This window comes from Podarcis vaucheri, assembly GCF_965113315.1.
Source record: "Podarcis vaucheri genome assembly, chromosome: 4".
In the NCBI taxonomy this organism is placed as follows: Eukaryota; Metazoa; Chordata; class Lepidosauria; order Squamata; family Lacertidae; genus Podarcis; species Podarcis vaucheri.
In genome coordinates, this window is record NC_138762.1 from 109,469,043 (window position 1) to 109,487,362 (window position 18,320).

An 18,320-nucleotide genomic window follows, 5' to 3' on the forward strand; every position below is an offset into this window, starting at 1 on the left:
GAAGGTGGAAAAATGTCGCCTTGGCTGTTGCTGTAACCTGTGCCTCCATGGAAAGGGAGGCATCAAGGATTAAACCCAAACTCTTAACGGAAGGCAATGAACCCAATAATGAACCCAATGCTCCATATACAATATTATGTACACATTTGAGGTGAAGATGTCTTCTGGGTGCATAAACTGAGGTAAGAAGACCCACAAACAACTGTTGGTTTAGAACAAATAAATCTGGATCAGATCTTGATTGAACTATTTATGGTAGTTCATCCACAATTCTGCTTGTCTCGCTCTGTACCACTGAATCAGAGTAAACATCAATCAGATTTTCCATGGATTTTCACTCCAACTGGAGAATAGCCTTTACCAAAGGTGTCATGGATTTTGGAGAAGCACGGATTCAGGACAACGGAAAAACAAGCTAAGAGGAAGGCACATTTGGGAAATCCTCACCGTGATCAACTCCTGCCCAAAAACCCATGTCCCCACTGTGGAAGGATGTGCGGATCTAGAATAGGCCTCCAGAGTCATTTATGGATACATCACTAAGACTGCGTTCATGGAAAACAATCTTACTCAGTCACAAGTGATCTCCAAGAAGAAGGAGCAAAAGGAAAACTACTCAGCCCTATGCCTAGAAAGCATGGGACATGTGAAAAACCTATTGGACCCATGCTTTCTAGGCACAGGAGAAGTGACGTATGCACAAGCCCTTACAGTACATGATTACATCCCAGCTCAGGTTCCAACACAAATTCCTGGGGCCAGTATGCTATATGTAGATAGCATTTGTTTCTGCAAAAGAGGACACACATATGCATACTCTTTGTGCCATATGCAAATTTCTGCCATCTTCTGTAAGGGGGGTATCCAAAAATAAATAAGTGGACACACACTGGAAATAAAATGTATGTTAGACAGATTGTCAACTGATTAAGCTTTCCCTGAAATTGTATTTCATACTAGAAAAGCTTAGCCTATTGATTTTCTGCCTGCCACATAGCTGTTAGAGGCACAAGAGCCTAGTCTTCCCCCAGTACCAACCTTAAACCATGTAAAAAAATAAAAATGCTGCTACCATTTGCTTTTGGATGGACCTGCTACTGCACAGCCAGAGCAGTACTAAAATCCCGGGTTTCTTAATTATTTACTCTAGGCAACAATCACTTCCCTCCTGGGGAAGATGAAGAAACAGTCTCAGAATGAGCTAGTAAGTTCTTTCAAGACAAATCAGGCAGTCTTTATCCATTGTCTACACAGCAAAATTAGAGTCAATCATGCAGCAAGGAATATCAAATCAGAGCTTCAAAATGAGCCAGAAAGTCCCTTCTACATTCCCTGGAGAAGGGACTTATTTGAAGCCATTCTTGGTTTTTCTTTGATATGTGTGCAACTCTATAAATTTTTCCATAACATTTGTCTTTCATGGCTGTGACTTCATTCGCTGTCTAAACACTGAAAGGTGGGGCCAGGCTCATATCTCAAAAAGCAATTTCTTTGAATAGTGTCTGCACATTTTGTTTCATAACTTTCATTCTGCAGTTGTTAGAGACCTACATTAATTCTTATTTTTATTTTCATAAACATGAAAGCTCAGAATCTGGGGCCCCTGTTGGATTCCCTGTACAGTACCTGCCTCTTGGCAACCCTGCCTGCATCCTAGCACCATGCCAAAGTAGATGTTACCATATTTTTCGCTCTATAACACGCACTCGACCATAACACGCACGTAGTTTTTAGAGGAGGAAAATCCGTAGGCATGCCACCCATAGGCATTCCCTCCATAACACGCACAGACATTTCCCCTTACTTTTTAGGAGGAAAAAAGTGAGTGTTATGGTGCAAATAATATGGTAATTTAAACCTCTTCAGTGAAAAACATCGTGTCTAGCTAAACATTTCAAAGCTGTCACTAATGCCCTGAAAAGATTCCTTAATTGGTTCATTGCCAAGCTTTTAACAGAGGTCAGACAATGTAATTGCAGGCTGGAACTAACACTTTCTATTGTCATACTATGCTAATTCCCAAACACTTAAATGATAGCATTTTAATGGGTTATTGTGAAGTATCTTTATCAAACCGATCAATTCTCTCAGACAGGATTGCTACCGCTCATAAGTATAAAGGTGACATCCCATGATCAAGCTTGTTGTTGGTATCCATCTGTCTTAAGAGACAATGGAGTGCACCTCTAAGGGTGAAGTCAAACCACTGCGTTAACAGCACCAAAGTGACCTCCCTGGGGTGGAAGCCTAAGGAGTGTGTGTGAAGGTCCTGGGGTGTCCAGACAACAAGAACCCCCTCTTGGCCTCTCTGATGTGGTCCAAGGAAAAGCAAAGTAGTGAGGTAGGAGAGCTGGGGGGTCACATCTGGCAACCAATGCACCCCTTTGGTTTCTCATAGTGTTTAAGTAATGTTAAATACTTTTGCTCACATTGGTTGCCAGATGTGGAATATATTGGCATAATTTCCAGCTCTTCTACCCCACTAGAGCAATATGTTTGGCACCAGCTTGGCTGCAGGAGTTGCCGTAAGAAGACGTAGAAGGCGCCATCCAAGTGTCTTAGGGACTCCGCTCCAGATTTGTGTAGAGTTTACACCTTAGCCTTTTCTTCTCCAGAAGATATCCTGCACGGCAGAGGAGGTTTAGGATCAAAGTTGTCCTTGTCTTAGATGGACATCATAATAATACCTTCCAAGGTTGATGAGCCCCGTCCGCCCTTCCCTTCCCTCTAGCATGTGCAGAAATGGCCTTCTTGACTGTTGGACCCACTGCTGGTCTTGTCCACTCAATCTGGTGGAACGCTCTGTCACAAGAGACAAGGGCCCTGCAGGACTTGACATCTTTCCGCAGGGCCTGCAAGACAGAGCTGTTCCACCAGGCCTTTGGTCAGGGCGCAGCCTGACTCCCTCCTTTGGCAATCTTTACAAAACTTTAGTTTATGGTTGCCATCAATTTTGATTTTAATTAATTTTTATAATGTTTTTATAATGTTGCACTATTTTAGTGTTGTTAGCCGCCCTGAGCCCGGCTTCGGCTGGGCAGGGCGGGATATAAATAAGATTTATTATTATTATTATTATTATTATTATTATTATTATCTGCCAGCGCCTGCCTTCACATGCAGGGGAAGTCTCTAACTCACTGAGGGTTTGAGGCCGATCAGCTATCCTCACCTGATTTAGCCAGCCAAGCTAAGGGCCAAATAAACCACATGTTTTTTCTGTCTCACAAAGAACTGCAAAAAAAATGGGATGGGGGTTGACAATCATTGGACATCTCACTCCCCTGGTTCCCTCTCTCTACCACACACTCTTTGGAGCCTTGCCAGTCAATGGCAAGTATTCAAAGACCGCCTCCCCCCACATGAACCAACCGAGTCCCTTTGATCACCTGTGGCTCTTCTTCAAAAGAGGTCTGGTGGGCAGCAACAGGCCTTTTATGTGGTGGCTCCCTGCTTGCAGAATGCTGTCCCCAGGGAGGCTCACCTTTCCCTGAGAGTAATGGATGAAAAGAGGTATACAAATTGTATAAAAAATAAAATAAATCTTTAGGCATCAGGAAAAGCCATTCCTTATCTCCCAGGTCTTTGGCTAATTAAACAATCTATGACCTTTTAAACTGTGGGTGGGGGTATTGTTTTTGTTTGTTATTATGCTACGTATTTTTGTGTTTTTTATTGTAAACCATTCTGTTATCCTCAGATGAAGGGTGGTATGGAAATATAATAACTAAATAATCAATGAATAATCAAATCTTGATTTAATTAATGCAGGTGTGACCTTAGGCAGGTCTGACTTTGTCAGGAGTGGGCACAGCTGGAGCACCACCCTAGGCTGAAGAAAGTTGCTCCTGGCCACCAACATCACCTGGTCATCTAGATGCATGAGCACTCTCTTGATTTTTCAAAAGTGCTACATCCCCTCCAAACCACTCTATTCCAGAGTCTTCCTCCTGTGTTGTGCAGATCAAGCTTCATTTTGATAGCCCACATCCAGTCTGTTCTCTTCCAGGAATCAAATTATTCCATGGATTAGATGAGAAAGACAAACATGCTGGGGGGCGGGTGGAGAGATAGGGCATGGTTACTTGATATGCGTTTGAAAACCTTCCCCTTTTCCTCCCTGCACATGTCCCAGGTCAAGAAGTGGTAACTGTGATCTTGATAAACACTTTCCCATACCATCATTCCCACAAAGTCTACTTCCGTTTCCAAATGGATACTGTCAGGGGTTCAGGAGCAGAGGCAAGGGCAAGGGAGGAAACAGAGAGCGAGGGGGAGGAGGCAGAGGAAAAGATGAGTGATGACGACGACCCGAGATCTCTGAGTCTTTCCAGTGAATCAGAAGATTCACAGAAAGGAGCACCAGTGGCCAGGGCAAGGGGGGAGCCTAGGGGGACACCCCAGGGAGATAGAGCCAGAGGGGACTCAGAGGAGAGCAGTTGGAAATCGGGACCAGCATCACCGCCAGAGAGCAGGGAAGAGGAAGAGAGCCAGGGATCAAGCGCTGGCAGCTCACAACAGGGGGGAGGGCATGAGTCAGGAGTGGCCACACCTCCATCGGGGAGCGAAGAAACGGTCAGACGGAAAGTGGAAGGTTGGGCGCGCGCGCCAAGTTCAAATGCACAGGGAAGTGACGCAGTAGGCAGCCCTGAAAGAGAGCCAGGTCCTAAAGCCCGGCGCAAGGAGACAGGAGAGTCCGGGGGGTCGGCGTCAGAAGAATCCAGGAAGGAAGAGACCCCGGGGGGCAGAGGGACCCAGAGGAGAACAGTCAGGCGGAAAAGGTGGAGCAGGGCTAGGATATTAAGTTGGTGCGCAAGGGGCGGAGACTCAGATGGGACTTCGCCGATCTAGCCATTAGACGTAGAGTTGCACGCAGCAGCTTGAGAATGGAAACTGTAACTCAATAAAGACTTTTACTTAATGATCGCTGGCTAGCGTGATCCTCTGTGAGCTAGGATCTGGAAGCAGCTCTGACAGTAAGTCCCGTCTCATTAATTGTGGGCATCTACAGCCTCGAGGAGAGGAGAGAAGCAGGTGCCTACTAGCGAGCTCACGAACGGCAGACGACATGACGGCTGAGCAGCAGATAGCGGAACTCAGAGAAGCAGTGTCACAACTGAATGCCGAGGCTCTCGCATCCAGGAAGAGAGAGGAGGAGGCAGCTGCCGCCTGCAAGGATCTCCAGATCAGGTTGGACATGCTTACTAAGCAAGGGCAACTGACACCCAAACAGGAGGGAATTGGGTTGGCGAGACGAACAGGCGGTCTGGTCTCTCACTTCGATGGGAATCTGCAACAGTACCCCAACTTTAGAGCAGATGTAATGTGTGCACTGCAACTGCTGAAAAGAGACTTTAGAGATGAGCAAGAGAAAGTGGGATTCATCATGTCTCATTTGCATGGAGATGCTAAAGCATGGCTGCGCAATTTGTGGAGGGATGGGGATCCGGCGCTCCAAAATGCGGATGCCTTTATTAAAGCGATGGATGGATGTTTCTTATCAAGTATTGACGTGGAGCTCGGCAGCAGATACATGGATTGAAACAAGGGAGGGCCAGCGTAAGGCAGTATCATGCACGCTTTTTCGCCTTGGTCAGTGCCCTGGAATGGGACAGAGATTTGGCTCCTGTAAGAGACCTGTTTTGGGAGGGATTGCACAGCTCGGTTAAAGATGAAATTGCGAGGGGGGAGAGACCCCGGACCACGCAGGAGATCGTTCAGAGGGCGCTGGCGGTGGGGGTGCGGCTGGAAGAACGTCCGTGGAGCAGGGAAGAAGGGCGCAGCGGGCGCGAACCAGCCAGGGGCTCCTCCTTCCTTCCCAGAGAAGCAGCGTGTGCGCAATCCACGCCTCCAACAGGGGGAGGGGTGGAACCGATGGAGGTTGGAAGTGCAAGGGCTCAGTCAGCAGCCAGAGCCCTAGCACCGGCAGCAGTGAAAGCGAAGCCTCCTAGAGGGAACAGGAAGTGTTATATCTGCGAGGATCCAGGGCATATGGCGAAAGAGTGTCCCCGGAGGCTCCACAAGCACACTGCAGCCTCAGCAATGGTGACTGCAGCAACGCAGCGAGGAGAACCACAGCAGGGAAACGACGATGTCTGGCTGGAGGAAGAGGCACTGGGGCCCAGCCAGACGTGTCAGTGAAGCAGTCCCCAGGGATTTTACCGCCCATGGACCCCCTCCCGCCCAAGCCAGTAGTGAGGCTCACCGCATCGCTCCAGCTACCCAATGGAATCACCATGGATGTGCCAATCACCGTCGACTCGGGAAGCAATGCAGACTTCATAGGGCAGGAATTTGTCGACCGGCACGCTATACAGTTGCTGCCTGCCACGCTGCCCCTGCAGGTTGTCACGGTGGATGGCAGGGAGCTGCTAGGGGGGCAAGTGGTGAAGCAGACGCCACCTATGGTGCTGCGGCTTGGAAATCACAGGGAAATCATCAGCTTCAACGTCACTCAACTGTCGGACACGCCTATTGTATTGGGCATGAGTTGGCTGGACAAGCACAGCCCGACGCTGGCTTGGTACCAGAGGCAGCTGACCTTCGGCTCTTCCTTTTGCGCTGAACACTGCATCGTGCCCCGGCAGGAAGGAGAGGAAGAGGAGTCACAGCTGCAGCTAGGCACGCTGCAAGCGGTTCCCCACAAGTACGCAGAATTTTTGGAGGTTTTCTGCGAGAAGGAGACGGACATGGACGTTTTCGGGGACGACCTTGGTTTCGAGCACGGCGGCACAGAGATGGACGCGGAGGTGACCGTCGTCGACGAGAGCAGGGAGGAAGAACCGGGAGACTTCAAATGGAGGCCCACCACGGGAAGCGAACGGTATCCGACGTTCGTCCCTCTGCCGCAGCAGCACCCAGCTCCCGCACCGGAAGGAGGGGAGGGGGGAACGGGGGGCTTCGAGGGGGGGATGGATGTCAGGGGTTCAGGAGCAGAGGCAAGGGCAAGGGAGGAAACAGAGAGCGAGGGGGAGGAGGCAGAGGAAAAGATGAGTGATGACGACGACCCGAGATCTCCGAGTCTTTCCAGTGAATCAGAAGATTCACAAAAAGGAGCACCAGTGGCCAGGGTAAGGGGGGAGACTAGGGGGACACCCCAGGAAGATAGAGCCAGAGGGGACTCAGAGGAGAGCAGTTGGAAATCGGGACCAGCGTCACCGCCAGAGAGCAGGGAAGAGGAAGAGAGCCAGGGATCAAGCGCTGGCAGCTCACAACAGGGGGGAGGGCATGAGTCAGGAGTGGCCACACCTCCATCGGGGAGCGAAGAAACGGTCAGACGGAAAGTGGAAGGTTGGGCGCGCGCGCCAAGTTCAAATGCACAGGGAAGTGACGCAGTAGGCAGCCCTGAAAGAGAGCCAGGTCCTAAAGCCCGGCGCAAGGAGACAGGAGAGTCCGGGGGGTCGGCGTCAGAAGAATCCAGGAAGGAAGAGACCCCGGGGGGCAGAGGGACCCAGAGGAGAACAGTCAGGCGGAAAAGGTGGAGCAGGGCTAGGATATTAAGTTGGTGCGCAAGGGGCGGAGACTCAGACGGGACTTCGCCGATCTAGCCATTAGACGTAGAGTTGCACGCAGAAGCTTGAGAATGGAAACTGTAACTCAATAAAGACTTTTACTTAATGATCGCTGGCTAGCGTGATCCTCTGTGAGCTAGGATCTGGAAGCAGCTCTGACAGATACACTATTGAACTGTTTTTGGAATGAAACCAGTTTCTCAAGAAGCACTTTTGAAGGGCAAAATATGTGATAAATCTAGATTGTGTGTGGACTATGTAGAAAAGGCAAGAATTTGGTTTCCATTTATTCTATTTTTTAAAAAAAATGCTGTGCATACGCTGCTTCAGTTTCTCCATTCAAATCTAGTCCTTTACAAATTCCAGCTTCAGAATAGTGTCTCATTTCTATCCTGATAATAAAGGTAAGGTAAAGGGACCCCTGACCATTAGGTCCAGCCGTGACCGACTCTGGGGTTGCGGCACTCATCTCGCTTTATTGGCCGAGGGAGCTGGCGTACAGCTTCTGAGTCATGTGGCCAGCATGACTAAGCTGCTTCTGGCGAACCAGAGCAGCGCATTGAAACGCCGTTTACCTTCCCGCCAGAGTGGTACCTATTTATCTACTTGCACTTTGACATGCTTTCGAACTGCTAGGTTGGCAGGAGCTGGGAGCTCACCCCGTCGCAGGGATTCGAACCGCCGACCTTCTGATTAGCAAGTCCTAGGCTCTGTGGTTTAACCCACAGTGCCACCCGCGTCCCTTATCCTGATAATAGCAAACACCAAATGTCCCAATGAGCCCCACCTCAGTGATTAAAGAGAACAGTTTGGGGACACCAAAGACTAAGAGGTCAAGAAAGAGTTCCAAAACCTCAGGCCCAACCTACAAGTGCATTCCAGGAGTACACAATGATTGATGGTATCACACGCTGCTGAAATATCTGGTAGAGAATCTCATTCCCTTATCCATCTCCAACCATCTCAAAACTAGGACTATTAGACGAGGTATATTCAAACTTTTCACACCCAGAACCCTCTTTTACTCCAAACTTGCATTTGGGTTTATTAATCTTTTGTCATATACAGTATTTGCATAACGATAGTGCTCCTGTTGTGATCCACCTTGTATCAGGTAACGACCCACCAGTTGAACACCATTGTGTTGGATGAAACTTAAGAGACATCCCTTGCCTGCTTGCCCTCACGGTTCCCATCATTCCTAAGGAGCTCAAAAAACTATTAACACTTTTTAAAAAGCAGTGGTGCACATATGCCCAGAATAAAAGTGCAAGCATCCTCTTAACTATGAGCATTTCCAATTTTTGCAGATGGAGCCAAAATTACCAGAGGAAAGAACAGGCTTTTCCTCTGCCCCACCACCTTGTTCATGATCAGAGCTCAAGCTAAAAGAACTTTGGGGCCCCCTTGGAATAAAGCAGTCCGTCTTGCTCCAGACAGGGAATTGTTGAGCGCTCAGAAGCCAGGAGCTAGTTCACTGAATATGCACCAAAGCATTTGAAGTTTTAAAACCAGCATGTGCTTAAGGAAGAGTCAAGTGAAGCCCCATGGAAAAACCAGGCAGACTGTCAAATGCTAACATTGAATTTTAATGAGCGCAGAGAGCTACTGAGGGAGCAGCTTATTCCATGCCAAGTGTAAGGTATCATGGCTGACTGGCTTAAGGGAGGCAGCAAAATAATAATAGAAATAATAGTAAAGTTTATATTTAAGGCATCGTCTTTTTGAATTACTTCTGCGACATAAAGGAACCTCCACAGAAGTGCAGAGCTATAAATTCCCTGCTTCAGAAATATCTCAGAGATACAAGAAAAACATGGGAAACATGAAAAGAATTCCATGGTGTAAACAAGCTAAAGTACATCTGTGTGGAAAAGAATTTCCTCAGAGCTAATACTTGACATCAATCAATGTGCCGTTATTACACCTTTGCTGCTAAGAGACGGAAGTACTTAAGCCACATTATGTAGCAATAGACGAGAACAGATGGCCATTTTCTCACAAGAGCATTTCTTGAACAGCTTTCTGTATTATGCTTAACTTTGTAACTGAAATACGCCTTGCTATACTTCAAAATTTTAGATGATGTCCAAAGACAAATAAAAACAAGGAGAGAAAAAGATTAGAATAGAAGATCTACGGTGATGCCCAAAAGGATGGGTAGAACGTTGTCATAAGGCATGTTCACACTTATGTTTGATGTACACTCTCCGTGTGTCCAGGGCTGTATTTTTAAGCTGTGCTCACACAACGCTCTCAATAAAGCATATAATCAACAAGCGGCTAACAGGGAAATTCAGGAAAGCAGTGAGTGAGCAGTTCAGCGTTTCTTTACATTTCCCCCCAACAGTGCAACACAGAACTTATCACTCGGGTCTTGGGCATCCTCCTCATTATGAGACCTTGCCCCATCACCAGCTAAATGAAGATGCGCTGCATTTTGGCACCCTGCACTCAAGTCACTCCTGTGCACCTTAATTCACTCCTGCCTTTTGCATACAGCAACATATTAGAAATAAGGCTGGGACTTGGTTAATAAAATTTAAATTAATTAATTGTGGGTTTTAAAAAATTAATTAAACTATTGATTATATCTGCATATGGATAAATCCAGTATTTCTGAACCAAGAAATATAGTTGTTTGTTTGGGGGGGGGGGAGCTGTAGTCATGCTTAGAGTGGGCCCACTGAAATCTAAGTCTAGATTAAAACATTTGTTTTTAGATGACACACACAACTACCATAGAAAGCCTCATCTTAGAAGATGAGTGTGTGGGACAAAGAAATAAAATGTCTCTTAAGGCAGTGCCTGCCATCTGCAGTATTTATGAATACTTGTATTTTTTTATTTTAAAAAAATGCTGCTCAATTAATTGGCCCATTTTTTAGTCAAGGTGGTTTTTATTTATTATTCTCATTGATAAACTGACTAATCATTACAGCTGTAATTATTTCCAAGCTGGATCAGTTGTATTGGTAAGAAATAAATATGTCAGAACTAGACAATTGTTGTCATAGAGATATGGGGGTGGTCGGTTGTTTAGCTGGATCTTCAGGTGCTATGAAGAAGAGATGCAAAGCAAGCAGAGTGTTTCATAATGTAATACCAGGCAGTCAGTGTGGCTTAGTTCCTTGTGATCCCACTGTTTGTCTGGAGCCAAAATTCTAAGCCACACTAGTAGGAAATCTCAAACATTTATGTGACAAAAGGAATAATAATGATGTTTCTATAGCACATTCTGAGAGTTCAAATCACAGAAACCTCTTAACAACGTTATGGCTGTATTTTCATCCCCGTATTGAAGGAAGGGAAAGACTAGGTCCATGAACCAGATGTGAGAAATTGAAAGGAAGGAGCTCTCAGAAACCATTTTTTTCCTCAATCATCACTTTCCACCCTTAATATGTGCAAACAAGCAAGATATATGCAACTTGCACAAAAGCATTTTTGTTAAGATATCATTTCAGCAAACCTAACCACTGATGTGACTGAATAATAAGTGGCATGTTTAAAATCCCTTCATCTCTTCTGTGGTTACCAGAACTTATCTCATCTACTATTAATCCTGAATTGTCCAAATGTCCTGTCACTGTTCAGTCACTGCTTGAATCCAAACAAGCAGCAGCCGGCTCTCTTTTGGGTGAATATCACAGCTTCCCAAAGAGGTAATGCTCATGTCTGAGGTAAGTAAAGAAAAAAAAACCTCATAGCAATTTCACAGATCAAATACAAGCAACCAACAGGCCAGCAGCTGTGCTGGAGCATTTACCTTCAAAATTGGCTGCTGTATTCTGCAGAACAGAGGAAGAAGAAGGAAAACCCCAAAAGAGACTGATAACAGCTCACAGCCTCTTCTGTTTACGTCGAGCATAGCTGGTTCAAGCAGCTAAAATTATACCCCTTGCATCTGCCAGGAACCTGAGAGGATGCTGACCCAAGCAAAACCTGGCCTTGTTGCAATGAACTGAATGGCAAAGCAACTGATGCCCACTTTGACAAGATTTTCAGCAAAGTTATATCCTGCAGCGATTATTTTGAGATAGAAAATAATGTGGTCTTGCAGATCGCAATTCCCAAAGTCCTTTGGAGGACTCTCTCCCATAATATTTCAGTGGCGTTCAGTAGCAGATTGCCATCTCACCAATTTTAAAGTAGATTTACAGGCTGTCTCCTGACCAACACCCAATTCACCCTCAATATTGTCAATAGGAAGAAAAGGAAGGAAGGCTCTGGAAAGATCCAGGCAGCAGATGCAGTCATGCACCTTTGTTTGAGATTTCTTACAGTCTAACTCAAGCAGGTACAGGATGAATTATGCAAATAATGTGTTATGTTTTCTTTGCACACTCTTAACATGCTTAGAGAGAAGAGCAAAGTCCTTTTTTTAGTAGTGAAGTACAGTGGTACCTCAGGTTACAAACACCTTGGGTTACAAACACCTTGGGTTACAGACTCCGCTAACCCAGAAATAGTACCTCAGGTTAAAAACTTTGCTTCAGGATGAGAACAGAAATTATGCACTGGCGGCGCGGTGGCAGCGGGAGTCCCCATTAGCTAAAGTGGTACTTCAGGTTAAGAACAGACCTCCAGAACAAATTAAGTTCGTACCTAGAGGTACCACTGTACGTTGTGACGGGCAGCTGAGCTAGACCTGATTCTGTTGATGTGGTGACTTGGAATTCCACCAGAGGGCTGAAGGGTCTCTTTGACTGGCCACCAAGCCAGAGATTGGTGGAGCAGCGCTTTGGGAAGGAAAATAAAATGAGCTGTTCAGAGAGTTGGAGAGTGAGAGAGAGCTGGTTCTGATCTGTGTGTAACATCCACTCTGAGGAAAATATCTACAGCCAAAGAAAGGAGTTTCTGAGTTTAGATAGAAAGACAGTGTTGAGTGTCTTGGGAGAGTATGCAGACAGGAAGGCTGAGTTGGAGCAAGGAGAAGTAGAAGCTGTGAGCAGTGAGAAGTGGCGTAGCGTGGGTTGCTGACGTCCGGGGTGGGCAAGCCCCCGACACTGCCAGAATGCCCCGCCACCAGAGCCAAGTGGGTCCACGCTGCACCACCTGCCCACGGGCGAGCCCCTCTGGCTGATGCGACCCTTGACAGGCAATCCCCCTGACACCCACAAAGAGGAATGCTAGACCAGGCTGCACTGGGGTCACCCCTTGCCCGCCTCCCTCCCTCCACACCCACTCACCCTGGGCCTGAGTTGCTCAGCTGCCTTTGCCAGGGCGGTGCAGGGATCCCCATGGAAGCTGGTGCCTCCGTGGGACCACCTGGTTGTGCCCCCTCACAATTGGTAGCCAGAGCGGTGAGTGCACAATATACCATAGGAAGAAACCTGGTAACAGAAAGTATATTGAAACTCTCAGACCTAAGTTGCTGCCTGCTTAGTGAGACGGAGAACCTGTGCCTCTCCAGATGCTGTTAGACTCGGCTGGAAAACTCTATTCCAAAATGTAGAGAAGTCTGGATTTCACAGAATAGGTATGTTGCTGTTACAACCCACCCCCCAAAAAGGACCTGAGCCAAAAAGGGGAACAAACTGGACAAGACAATGTTCTGGAATTTAAACATTGACCACAACCTTTATGGATTCCAGATGTAGGTTGGACTTGGCTTAGGCATTGGGTGTATATCCCTCACAGCCACCCTGATGGAGGGCTGTGGTGTGACAGGATGAAGCCCAAGATTAATGGGTCATTCACAAGTCACAGGTCTACACGTATGACCCTCCCAAGCAGCTGAAGGAAGCTCTATGGCCCATCTGCCACACACCTTGTCTTTTAGACAGAGACTTCCTACTAGACCCCTCTAACAGGGTACCCTGTTATCACACGGTTCTGGGGTGGGGATGATGCACCACTTCATCCCCTGCATGTTGTTAGGCTGGAAGGATTCCAACGTCTTATCTGCCAGAGTTGTGACTATTGCTATGGGGAAGGCAAAACCTCCAAATGGGGCCAATCTGTTTGGAGGAAAAATTCCTTCCTGGCTCTGAAAATGGCAACCATTATTGAACCACAGAAAAGCCCATGAACGCAGTGCCCTAAAAGGGAAAAGGTTAGCTTACATAATCCCACTGTGTGGGTTAGGGAGGGTTGTCTTTGGCTGACAGCAGTTCATGGGGTCGGCTGCAGCCAGCCTTTATTGGGTCCCACGCCCCTCCCACTTGGGCCAGCTGAATTGGCCAGGATTCAAATAAGTCGATAGCAGGGAATTTCCCACAACTGGCCACCTCACCCTGGCAATGCTTCCAAGGAGGAGGAGCCCAGTACAACAGGTCGCAACAGCCAGCCACCCTGTGACCAGGTAAGCAGACATTTCTGTTTGCACATTGTATCAGAAAATGCAAATCCTGCAAAACCTTTAAATGTGAACCGAATCAAATTTCTCCCTCATCCCTAAATGTAAGTTGGACGGTGGGGCTTTGGCGCCATACAAGACAAGACAACCATGTTGTTCAACTTTCTTTTGGGGCAGGGGTGTCAAGGTGTTCACTGAACATGTTTCCCAGGAACATTGGGAAGTACCCTCAGAATCTTCCCTTTTAAGGAGGCTTTTGGTTTCTAAATGGTTGTCTTATCTGCACAATAAAATCACTGGATTTACAATGAAGGTTGAATAAGGAGAGTAGGGAGAGATGTAGTGCTATTTAGCAGAGCTATGGAGTCTACATGAGAAAGTCTGAAAAGGGCAGGATCTAAGCTTCAGGCCAAATCTACGTGAGCGGTTGCAACTTGTGATGCCTCGTTTTCTAGACCCCTCTTTGGCCTTTCCATTCCTGTCAAAGATTGTCTAGGTAAGGAGTCTGATCTCTCTCATTCTACCGTTTCCCATCCTTGCCTTTGTGTATTTATATTTGTCATCAACCTTTCTATCCTGTTTTTCCTTTAACAAAAATCCAGCAAATCCAATCAAAGTGTTTCAGTCATCTTCAAACAGAGAACATTTACTGCAGTTGATATCAGCTCATGTCAAAGAAAATTAAAATCTGCTGATTAGCTGGGGGAAAAGTGAAACAGAACACATAGAAGACATTTTAGTTTTTCTTTTGAATTTGTAATCTTTTACAGCAAATGGAGGAAGGAAACCAAATTTCACAGTGACCCTATACAAAATTAGATCTCCAGCAGCAAATTTGTCCAGGTTACTGAACATCTGCAGAGTAGAAGGAGGACAGTTTGAAGGAGTAAAACAGGGGTTATGGAGGGTTTTTTTTAAATCACAACTGCATGTACTCACTTTATCTTTTTTTCTGTGTTCAACATAAAACACACACATAAGAAAAACACCAGCTAAATCTTTAAAACAGACTAAAAATTGCACAATTCCATCAGTTAAATAAATTGATCTCTCTCTCTCTCTCTCTCTCTATATATATATATATATATATATATATATAACTGTGTGTGTGTGTTTGTGTGTAGCCTGTGTTGGTGCCAGGTGAAACTATTTGGCAAAGGATTTGATGATCCTGCACCCCAATCCCGTTTTGCTTTTCTTGTTTGTTGTGTCAAGTTAGGAGAGGAGTGCACGAAGGGAACTATTTAAGCACGCATGCATGTCCATGCACATACCACCTGTCATTCCTTTTCTAAACAGAGGGAAAGCGGCAGTCCAGGACCATGCCTGCTGCTAAATGGCTAATCCCACTCTCAAAGGTCTTACAAGACAGGAAATAAGAATCTAAAAAGTCATGTATTACCAATCAACCAAGTGCTACCTGTTTGGCATGCATTAAGCAACTACAGTTTGAAGACTATGTCTTTCCTTGAACTGCACAAACCTCTGCCTAAATTTATTATGCATATATTACATTAATAGTGTATAGTAAATGTTAAAATAAATACTAGAGTTCTGAGACAGCAATTAGTGTTAGCCAGAGACACAGAAGGGAATGAAGAATCAAGCTGTTCCAGCACAAGTCCTTAGCCACGGCAAGAATTTCAATGAAAGCATTGAAAATAATGTATGAAACATCACCAACCAGCTACTAACCTTAAAAAAACCTTTCAAATACATTATCTCAGTAATCATTCTAATACTTCTGCCAGTATCCCCACTGGAAAGGGGAAAGGAAGCTGAGGCTAAGAAAGGAGTTTGCATAAGACTGTGCAGCAAGTTTGTATTTGATGAAAGATTTGAACCAGGGACTTTGTTCCTCATGCTTTGCTGCTGTGCTGCACCAGCTGGCCTCCTCAAATTGCTCTACTTTTGACAATCAGGTTCTGCCAGGCAAAATAAAATGTAAGAGCCTGACATCTATCTCATAATCTAGGAATGGAGACCCTGTGGCTCTCCAGATGTTGCTGTGGCTAAAGGTCAGAGGTGGTGGGAGTTGTAATTCAACAACATCAGGTGGGAAGTGAGACTTTGCACTGGCCATCAGGCGATGGCTTTCCCCACTTTTCTTGCCCCCCCCCTCCAGCCCCAGGAACCTTCAGAAAGGAGTTGCTGCCACTGGCATTATGATGTCTTTGATGAACTGAAGAGAGTGGGAAATTATGAGTCACGCGGGTGGGGAGACTGTGTATGAATTCACCAGTACTTATAGATTATTTTTTATTGCTATTTTGTTGATGTTGTTAATATTGTTTTATAGATTATGAATCCTGTAAAATGATTTTTTTTGTAATTGTGCTGTTTATCTTATTTTTGTGATTGTTTTGTTAATAGTGGTTTATAGAATTTAATTGTTTAACTGATAATCTGTAATTGTTTACTGTTGATTTGTTATTTATTCTATATGCTTAAAGTTGTAATTGTGATGCTCTATTATGTTACTGTTATTTATTTTATGCAAACTGCTTTGTGGTTTTTGTGAATGAAAAGCAGCATAGAAATATATCATATCATCTTGAGCTTTCTTGAAAGATCACTAAGAACCCAACTAGAGATATTTCCAAGACCGGCTGTCAGAGATCCTATCTTGGAGATACTTTACCTACTGAGCCACGAACCAAACTTTTAAACTGCAGGACCAGGCATTGGACTCCCCATACCCCAAACCATATAAATAAGAGACCAATACGACTGGTTTTGGGTCAAAACAGGCCACAAGTTTATTGAATACAGATGGAAGAGGTTTGGCATGGGCACGGGGCAATCTAAATACTTCCAGCCCGCCCACCGGAAGTGACGCGGGGTCAATCCAGGCAGTGGTTCCTAAGACTTACATCAAATAGGATGACCCTCGCAGGTACGGCCATCTGGGGGAGTGCCTTCGACCCTGGCCCCCCTGGGCACGCGGACATGACCATTCCCCCCGGATCCCTTTAATGGGATACCCCAGCGTTTGGAGGGACAGGCAGAGACTGCAACCTCCCCTCCATCCAAAACAAAGGATTGCCCCAATGCCCAACCAGTTGTGACAATTGCCATGAGGTAGGCAGAACCACTGGGTCAGAGCCAATTAGCCTGGTGGGCAAATTCCTATCCAGCCCCATAAAGAACGGCGACCACCGTAGCCACAGCGAAGTCATTGACTATCAGAGTAAACCATGTGGGGGTGAGCGGGGAAACCCAGTGCAGGAACAAACAGGCTGCGCCCCAGGTGCTGGCTGCTTAAATGGGCAAGGGAAGCCCTCCATCGGCTCCACCCCCTGACACAGCCCAAGTCCCAGCCTGCAGCCCCTTTTACCAAAGCAGGGGGCAGGCTAGGATCCAGTTCCTGATAGGCGGAGGGGGTTCATGCCCCCTCCGCCTAACAGGAAGGGCACTGCAGTTTGAATTCCCTCGCCGGGACCCCAGTGAAGCCTCCTCCATCCCGCAATGCCGCCTCACCCAAAAAGGGCTGAGTGGACTTCTCATAGCAAAGCTTTTCAGCTTCTGCCTTCATCAGTTGCTCTGATAAAAGTGGTGCTGTTTCTAAGGTGAGAGTTAGAGAACTTTGAAGATGGATTGCTCAAAATACCTTCATTCATAGAAGCTAAGTGATGATAGTACTGTCCTCTAGGTTGAGACCATGAGGTCTTAGTGTATCTGGTGTGTCCATCCATAAGTTATCCCTTTCTGCTAATATAATATTGTTATATTATACACACACCTTTCATAATACTTTCATAGTACAGTACAATTAAAAAAGAGAGAGAGAAAAGAAGACTACAAAGTCCTTTTTCTCAGGTAAATATTAACTTGTCCAACACAGAGAGAGGTGAACCCTCCCAGCTCTCACCTGGGAGCTTCCCTTTCTTCTCCCATCCTCCCACCCTGGGAGATCTTCCCTTCCCTGCCTGTCATGTAGGGGGTCCTTCATCAAATAATATTGTTGGATCTGTTGGCATCTCTGTAACAACTATTTATAAATCCAGCAGGCTGTGATTCTCAAAACAGTTTGCGATTTTGACAAAAAAGTGAAGCAGTCAAAACAAGTTTACCAATCTGTTGCTAAACTTCTTTTGGTTGCTCCACTTTGTCAAAATCACCAATTTGTTTTTTCATGAACATGGGCATAGGTCAGCTGTAATTTTACAACTGGATAAAACATCCTTCTGGATATTTGCATTCAGTGATATGGACCAGCAGGTCCTGTCTGATGTATCCAGGCATTGTGATCCCCAGTCCCCAACCCGCAGTGAAATAAAGGACCACATAGACTGGTTTGGATCAAAACAGGCCACAACTTTATTGAATATAGATGAAAGAGGTTTGCTAATCTGGGATGCAGGCTAGGATCCAGCTTCTGATAGGTGGCATGGGACTCCGATGATGCGATTCCCTCGTTGGGGCCATGGAAAAGCCTCTGCCGTCCCACAACACTGCCACACCACAAAGGGTAAGCGGACTTGTTAAAGGCACCCTCATATATTTAT

At 46.0% G+C, this 18,320-nt stretch overlaps 1 long non-coding RNA gene across 1 annotated transcript; it reads right to left on the reverse strand.

Moving 5' to 3' along the window:
- Positions 1-3,743: 3,743 nt before the first annotated feature.
- Positions 3,744-12,887, reverse strand: LOC309531728. Its single transcript, XR_014219389.1, has 2 exons — positions 12,704-12,887; positions 3,744-4,051 (listed from the first exon to the last, which is right to left on the reverse strand). It is a non-coding gene; the product is annotated as an uncharacterized lncRNA (long non-coding RNA).
- Between the last annotated feature and the right edge of the window lie 5,433 nt (positions 12,888-18,320).